The sequence below is a fragment of the Ursus maritimus genome (assembly GCF_017311325.1).
Source record: "Ursus maritimus isolate PB19 chromosome X unlocalized genomic scaffold, ASM1731132v1 scaffold_X1, whole genome shotgun sequence".
Taxonomy (NCBI): domain Eukaryota; kingdom Metazoa; phylum Chordata; class Mammalia; order Carnivora; family Ursidae; genus Ursus; species Ursus maritimus.
In genome coordinates, this window is record NW_024423319.1 from 89,530,643 (window position 1) to 89,539,228 (window position 8,586).

Here is an 8,586-nt window from a genome sequence, read left to right on the forward strand (position 1 = left end):
CTCTCTCTCTCTCTCTCTCTCTTGCACTCTCTCTCAGATAAATAAAATCTTTTTAAAAAATTAAGGGCGAGGAAGAAATGATGGAAAAGGTGTTTACAGAAGAATGCCAACTCATAAATGTGGGATTGTTACAATTAGAAAACCAACACTTTGCAATCACCATTGTAATACTTGATTCAGGCAACAATCATCAACAGATGTAAAATCAGTGAGTGAAGGGTTGGTAGGGAAGAATATATTCATCCAGTCTCAAAGTACCACTAGTTACAATTACAAAGAGAAAAGGAAAAAAGAGAATAAATGAGAAAAAAGGGTACCTTTATAAATGTAGAAGTCTGGTGGAAATCACTTGAACCAAATGATCAAACTTAATGTCACCAAAATGGGAAAAATTGACATCGTGTTTTCTATGATGTGATGCACTGAGGATACAAATCATGCATGAAATATTCCTGAAAAAAAAAAAAGATTCTGATCATAAGGTACTAATCACACAAACTAAATTCAGAAACATTATGCAAAATAGTTGACCTGGACTCCTCAAAAAATGTCAATGTAATAAAAGACAGAAAAGTGCAGAAATTATCTTTAAAGAAAGTAAAGGGACATGACAACTAAATGTAATGTGCAAACTTTAATTGGATCTCAGATTTTTTTTAAAGTATAAAAGACACTGTTGTTATTGGTCCAACGGAAGAAATATTAGTATGGAATGCATATTAGATAACAGTATCATATCAACATTAAATTTCCTGAGTGTGGTAATTTTCTTGAGGGTGACAAATATAGTTATTTTTCATAAGAAAAATATGCTTTAAGTATGTATGGGGAAAATGTCAAGACGTCTGAAACTTACATTTAAATCTCTTGAATCTTTCACAAAAAAAGAGTGTGTGTACACACATGTGGGCATAAGTGCTTATACAGAAACACATTTAAATAGAAAATAAATTTGGCAAAATGTTAACAACTAGTGAATCTAGGTAAAGGGTATGTGGTGTTCATTATACTAGTTTTATAACTTTTCTGTAGCATTAACAGTTTTCATTTTTTTATACATTTAAGTTTTCTTCATTTCATAACCAATTTGACATATTTAACTATCATTATATTTCCTCATTATTATATATATATTTTAATAAAGTATTGGTCATAAAGATACTCACTGGACTCGGAGAGACCGCAGGACCTCAGTGAGACCCTCAACGAAGAGACAGAAAAACATAAAAAAGAACCAATCAGAGAGGGAAAAAATATGTAACTAGAGGAAGCAGAAGAATGGATCAGTAAACTGAAGGAAAGAATACTGGATACCAATCAAGTTGAACAGGAGTGAGAAAAAATACAAAATGAAAATAGACTTAGGAACTCAATGACACTATCAGGTGTAATAATATTCACATTATAAGGATCCCAGAAGGAGAGAAGAGAGAGAAAAGGGGGCAGAAATCTTATTGGAAGAAATAATAGCTGAAAACTTTCCAAATCTGGGGAGGAAACAGAATCAGGCCAAGGAGGCACAGAGAGCCCCACAAAATCGACCCAAGGAGGTCCACCAAGACACATAGTAATTAAGATGGCACAAAGTAGTGATAAGAAAAGAATTTTAAAAGCTGTAAGAGAAAACAGCTACATACAAGGAAACCTCTGTAAAGCTTTCAGCAGATTTTTCAGCAGAAACTTTGCAAACCAGAAGCAGGCGGCATGATATATTCAAAGTGCTGAAAGAAAAAAAAACCTGCAGCCAAGAATAGTCTATTCAGCAAGGTTATCATTCAGAATAGAAGGAGAGGTAAAGACAAACAAAAGTTAAAGGGATTCATGACCAATAAACCAGCCCTACAAGAAATGTTAAAGAGGACTCTGAGTGGAAAGGAAAGATTGTAAGTGGGAGTAAGAAAGTAAGAAACACAAAAGCAATAAAATTATGTCATCTATAAAAACCAGTCAAGGGATTCACAAAATGAAAGGATGTGAAGTATGACACCATATATCTAAAATTGAGGGGAAGAGGAGTAAAGAATGGGCTCAAACTTAAGCAACCATAAACTTAATATAGACTGCTATATGTATAAGATGCTATATACAAACCTAATGGTAACCACAAATCAAAACCAGTAATAGATATGCAAAAAATAAAGAAGGGAATCCAAGCATATCATTAAAGAAAATCAGACAAACCATGAGAGAAGCAAACAACAGAAGAAAAGGAACAGAGAAGAACTATAAAAACAACCATAAACAAGTAACAAAATGGCAATATGTACATACCTATCAATAATTACTTTGAATGTAAATGGACTAAAGCTCGAATCAAAAGATATAGGAGTGAAAGAATAGATAAAAAATAGATAAAAATAAATTAAAAAAGATAAAATAGATAAAAAGCAAGACCCATCTAGATGCTGCCTATAAGAGACTCATTTCATGTGTCTAAAGACATGCAGATTAAAAGTGAAGGGATGGAAAAGCATTTATCATGGAAGTGAAAAAGAAAGTAATAAATATTGGAGAAAATAGACCTTAAAACAAAGACTGTTTTACAGAAAAGAGACAAGAAGGACACTATATTATCATAAATAGGAATGATCCAACAAGAAGATACAAACAATTGTCAATATTATGCACCCAACATGGAAGCACCCAAATACATAAGGAAGCTAATAACAAGCATAAAGGAAGAAATCCATAGTAATACAATAGTAAGGGACCTTAGCACCACTTACATTGATGAATAGATCATCCAAACAGAAACTGACAGGGAAAGACTGACTTTGAATAACACGTAGGACCAGTTGAGTCTAACAGATATATTCAGAATAGTCCATCCCAAACAGCAGAATACACATTCTTTCAGTGCACATGGAACATTCTCCAGAATAGATCACTATTAGGCCACAAAACAAGTCTCAACAAATTCATGAAAGATCAAAGTCATACCATGCATCTCCTGACCACAATGTTGTTAACTAAAAATCAACCACAAGGAAAAAAATCTGAAGAACAAAAATACATGGAGGTTAAATACGTGCTACTAAACAACGAATGGATTAACCAAGAAAAAGAGAATTAAAAATACATGGAGACCAATGAAAATGAAAACACAATGGTCCAAAATCATTGGGATGTAGCAAAGCTGTTCTAAGATGGAAGTTTATAGCAATACAAGACCTATAAGAAACAAGAAAAATCTCAAATAAACAACCTAAAGGAGCTAGAAAAGAACAAACAAAACCCCAAACCAGTAGAAGGAAGGAAACAATAAAGCGGAAATAAAATGAAATAGAAACTGAAAAACAATAGAACAGATCTAAAAACCAGGATGGTTCTTGAGAAGATCAATAAAATTGATAAACCTTTAGCCAGACTCATCAAAAAAAGGGGAGGGAAAGAGTACTCAAATAAACAAAATCAGAAATGAAAGAGGAGAAATAACAACTGACAGCGTGGAAATACAAAGGATTGTAAGAGAATATTATGAAAAATTATATGGCAACAAATTGTAACCTTAGAAGTGGATAAATTCTAGAAACATTTAACTTCCCAAATGAATCAGTAAGAAATAGAAAATTGAACAGACCAATTACCAGCAATGAAATTGAATCAGTAATCAAAAACTCCCAACAAACCAAAGTCCAGGACCAGATGAGCTTCATAGGGGAAATCTACCAAACATTTAAAGAAGAGTTAGTACCCATTCTTCCCAAACTTTCCAAAAAATTGAAGAGGAAGGAAACACTTAATTCATACTATGAGGCCAGCACTACCCTGATACCAAAATCAGATAAAGACACCACAAAAAAAGAGAAACTATAGGCCAATATCTCTGATGATGAAACATAAATGCAAAAAAATCCTCAAAGAAAATATAAGCAGACAGAATACAACAGAAATCTGTTGTATTTTTCTATACACTAATAATGAAGTAGCAGAGAAGAAATAAAGAAAACAATCCCATTTACAATTTCACAAAAACAATACAGTACACAGGATTAAACTTAACCAAGGAGGTGATAGACCAAACTCTGAAAAAACTATAAAACACTGATAAAAGAAATAAAGATGACATAAACGAGAAATGGAAAGATATTCCATTCTCATGGATTGAAGAACAATATTATAAAAATTCCAAAGCAATCTACAGATTTAATGCAATCCCTATCAAAATATCAACAGCATTTCTCACAGAACTGGAATGAATAATCCTAAAATTGTATGGAACCAACAGCCAAAGCAATGTTGAAAAAGAAGAACAAAACTGGAGGTATTACAATCCCAGATTTCAAAATATACTACAAAGCTGTAGTAATCAAAACAGTATGGTACTGGGATGCCTGAGTGGCTCAGCTGGTTGAGTGGCTGTTTTCAGCTCAGGTCATGATCCCAGGGTCCTGGGATTGAGTCCCACATTGGGCTCCCGCTCGCCGAGGGAGCCTGCTTCTCCTCTGCCTGCTTCTCCCTCTCTCACTCTGAAAAATAAATAAAATAAAATAAAATAAAATAAAATAAAATAAAATAAAATAAAATAAAAAAACAGCAGTATGGTATTGGCACAAAAACAGACACAGAGCAATAGAACACAATAGAGAGCCGAGAAATAAACCCATGTCCATGGTCAATTAACCTTTGACAAAGGAGGCAAGAATATGCGATGGGAAAAAGTCCCTTCAACAAATGTTGCTGGGAAAACTGGACAGACTACATGTAAAAGAATGAAACTAGAGCACTTTTCATACATCACACACACACAAAACTCAAAATGGATTAAGGACCTGGAGGGACCTAAACCATAAAATCCTAGAAGAGAGGCAGAGACATTAATTTCTCTTGGCAAATGCGTAGAGGTTAAATAACATGCTACTAAACAATGAATGGGCCATAGCAACATTTCTTTAGGTATGTCTCCTGAGGCAGGGAAATGAAAACAAAAATAAACTATTGGGACTATATCAAAAGAAAAAGTTTCTCACAGCAAAGGAAACAATCAACAAAACAAAAGACAACCTGCTGAATGGGAGAAGATATTTGCAAATGACATATCTGATAAAGGGTTACTATCCAAAATATATGAAGAACTTATACAACGCAACACAAAAATAACAAATAATCAATTTAAAGATGGGCGAAGACATGAACAGACATCTCCAAAGAACACACAGAGGACACATGAAAAGATCTCAACATCACTAATCATTAGGGAATGCAAATCAAAACCACAATGAGATAACACCTCAATCCTGTCAGAGTGGTTAAAATCCCAAACACCAGAAACAACAAGTGTTGGCAAGGATGTGGAAAAAGGAACCCCATGCACTGTTGGTAGGAATGCAAACTAGGGCAACCACTGTGGAAAACAGTATGGAGGTTCCTCAAAATTAAAAATACCATTTGACCGAAATAATTCCACTCCTGGGTATTTTCCCAAAGAATATGAAAACACCAATTCAAAATGATATATGCACCCTATGCATAGCAGCAGCATTATTTACAACAACTAAATTAGGAAGAGTCCAGTTTCACTGATAGATGAATGATAAAGAAAAGTGGTATATATATCAATGGAGTATTACTCAGCTATAAAATGAAATCTTACCATTTGCAGCAACATAGATGGATCTAAGAGAGTATAATGGTAAGTGAGTAGAATCAGTCGGAGAAAGACAAATACCATACAATTTCACTCATAAGTAGAATTTAAAAACAAAATGAAGAAAAGAAGAGAAAAACCAAAAACAGACTCTTAACTATACAGAGCAAACTGATAGTTACAGAGCGGAGATGAAAACAGCAGTTTCCACGGGGGTGGGTGAAAGAGGTGATGGGGATTAAAAGACACACGTATCACGATGAGCGCGACTAATGTATAGAATTGTTGAATCATTATATTGTATACCTGAAGCTAAAAACACTCACTTGAACTATACTGGAATTAAAAAAATCAAGTCATACACCTTAAATATATACAGTTCTTATTTGTCAGTTATATCCAGTAAAGATGGAAAAAAGTTTTCCTATATAATATGAATAGAACCCCCTTTGAAATTTTACAAATTATTTTTTAATTAAAATCAAATTGTTTTTGAAATTTTTCTGAATGTTCAACTGACATTTCTATGAAAAGAGCACTATTAGGGTGGGCCATGGGACATCTCAGCTTTATGTACATTATATATACAACCATTATTTTTAAAAAATAATTGATAAAAGCCCTTACTTTGCTCAGTTCTAGGGAAGTGGGAAGTACCATATAGTTGTTAATAGCCTGTATATACAGATACTGTGAAATTAAAGGAATCCCTTTATAGCTTTATGTCAGACTCATTCAGATGATAGATTTAACTAATAGAAATCCAGTGATTTCCTCAATAAGTACTCTGTGGTTCCTTCCTCTTTCTTAATTCATCTTTCCTCCTCTTCTCAAATAAAATCTAAGAATAGTTTTAAGTGCAAATGAAGTTGAAATCCTAGGCAGAAAACTGTATTATAAATATAAACTTGGGGTTTAAAGATTTATGTTAAATGATGCCAATCACCTTCTAGATTATAAGTGGAAAATATATATATTAGTGTGCTGAGGAAGCATATTCCAGATACATTTTGGTATTTGGTGAGTGTCGGTTCTGGTTATATGAGTGTCATGCACTTAGATGATCGTATACAAATGAAAACCATTATTGGAATTATTACTTACCTGCTAAATTCTTACATTTTTCACATTCTTGTCTAATTCATCTTTACACAGTCATCTGAAATGACTATTCTCAATGGTATTTCTTTTCTGTTTAAAATATCTGTAGATAACACCTCAATTGCAATGAGCACATCTAGTACCACTAAAAAGAACCAGAACTCCTTGAAAAAGTGGATGATTTTAGTCTGGAGTAGGGAAAGTATAAGGTGGTCTTCTGAAATATCTTGTGCCAAAAATACAGAAGTGCTCAAAACTGATGGGGTAATGTAAAAAAGACAGAGCCAGCGAAAGTTCTCCCACTGATAAATATAGGACAATTTGTATCCAAATGAATAATGAACTGGAATAGAACAACAAAAAATTCAAACCAACACTATTCAGTAAAAAAATTAAGGTGGGGCACCTGGTGGCTCAGTTGGTTATGTCTGCCTTTTGGCTCAGATCATGATCTCGGGTCCTGGGATTGACATAGATCAGGCTCCGTGCTTGGTGGGGGAGTCTGCTTCTCCCTCTCCCTCTGCCCCTCCCCCTGCTCATGTGCGTGTGCTCTCTCTCTCTCTCTCTCTCTTGCACTCTCTCTCAGATAAATAAAATCTTTTTAAAAAATTAAGGGCGAGGAAGAAATGATGGAAAAGGTGTTTACAGAAGAATGCCAACTCATAAATGTGGGATTGTTACAATTAGAAAACCAACACTTTGCAATCACCATTGTAATACTTGATTCAGGCAACAATCATCAACAGATGTAAAATCAGTGAGTGAAGGGTTGGTAGGGAAGAATATATTCATCCAGTCTCAAAGTACCACTAGTTACAATTACAAAGAGAAAAGGAAAAAAGAGAATAAATGAGAAAAAGGGTACCTTTATAAATGTAGAAGTCTGGTGGAAATCACTTGAACCAAATGATCAAACTTAATGTGTCACCAAAATGGGAAAAATTGACATCGTGTTTTCTATGATGTGATGCACTGAGGATACAAATCATGCATGAAATATTCCTGAAAAAAAAAAAAGATTCTGATCAAGGTACTAATCACACAACTAAATTCAGAAACATTATGCAAAATAGTTGACCTGGACTCCTCAAAAATGTCAATGTAATAAAAGACAGAAAAGTGCAGAATATCTTTAAAGAAAGTAAAGGACATGACAACTAAATGTAATGTGCAAACTTTAATTGGATCTCAGATTTTTTTAAAGTATAAAGACACTGTTTATTGGTCCAACGGAAGAAATATTAGTATGGAATGCATATTAGATAACAGTATCATATCAACATTAAATTTCCTGAGTGTGGTAATTTTTCTTGAGGGTGACAAATATAGTTATTTTCATAAGAAAAATATGCTTTAAGTATGTATGGGGAAAATGTCAAGACTCTGAAACTTACATTTAAATCTCTTAGTCTTTCACAAAAGAGTGTGTGTACACATGTGGGCATAAGTGCTTATACAGAAACACATTTAAATAGAAAATAAATTTGGCAAAATGTTAACAACTAGTGAATCTAGGTAAAGGGTATGTGGTGTTCATTATACTAGTTTTATAACTTTTCTGTAGCATTAACAGTTTTCATTTTTTTATACATTTAAGTTTTCTTCATTTCATAACCAATTTGACATATTTAACTATCATTATATTTCCTCATTATTATATATATATTTTAATAATAATATTTTTATTATATTATGTTAGTCACCATACAGTACACCCCTGGTTTTTGATGTAAAGTTCCATGATTCATTAATTGCGTATAACACCCAGTGCACCATGCAATACGTGCCCTCCTTACTACCCATCACCAGCCTATCCCATTCCCCCACTCCCCCTCCCCTCTGAAGCCCTTAGTTTGTTTCTCAGAGTCCATAGTCTCTCATGCTTCATTCCCCCTTCT

At 33.7% G+C, this 8,586-nt stretch overlaps 1 long non-coding RNA gene across 1 annotated transcript in view; it reads right to left on the reverse strand.

Moving 5' to 3' along the window:
• Positions 1-7,556: 7,556 nt before the first annotated feature.
• Positions 7,557-8,586, reverse strand: part of LOC121103325 — a 59,622-nt gene continuing 58,592 nt past the window's right edge. Inside the window, exon 3 of the long non-coding RNA XR_005835486.1 lies at positions 7,557-7,690. This is a non-coding gene — a long non-coding RNA (uncharacterized LOC121103325). The remainder of the gene's footprint in view (positions 7,691-8,586) is intronic.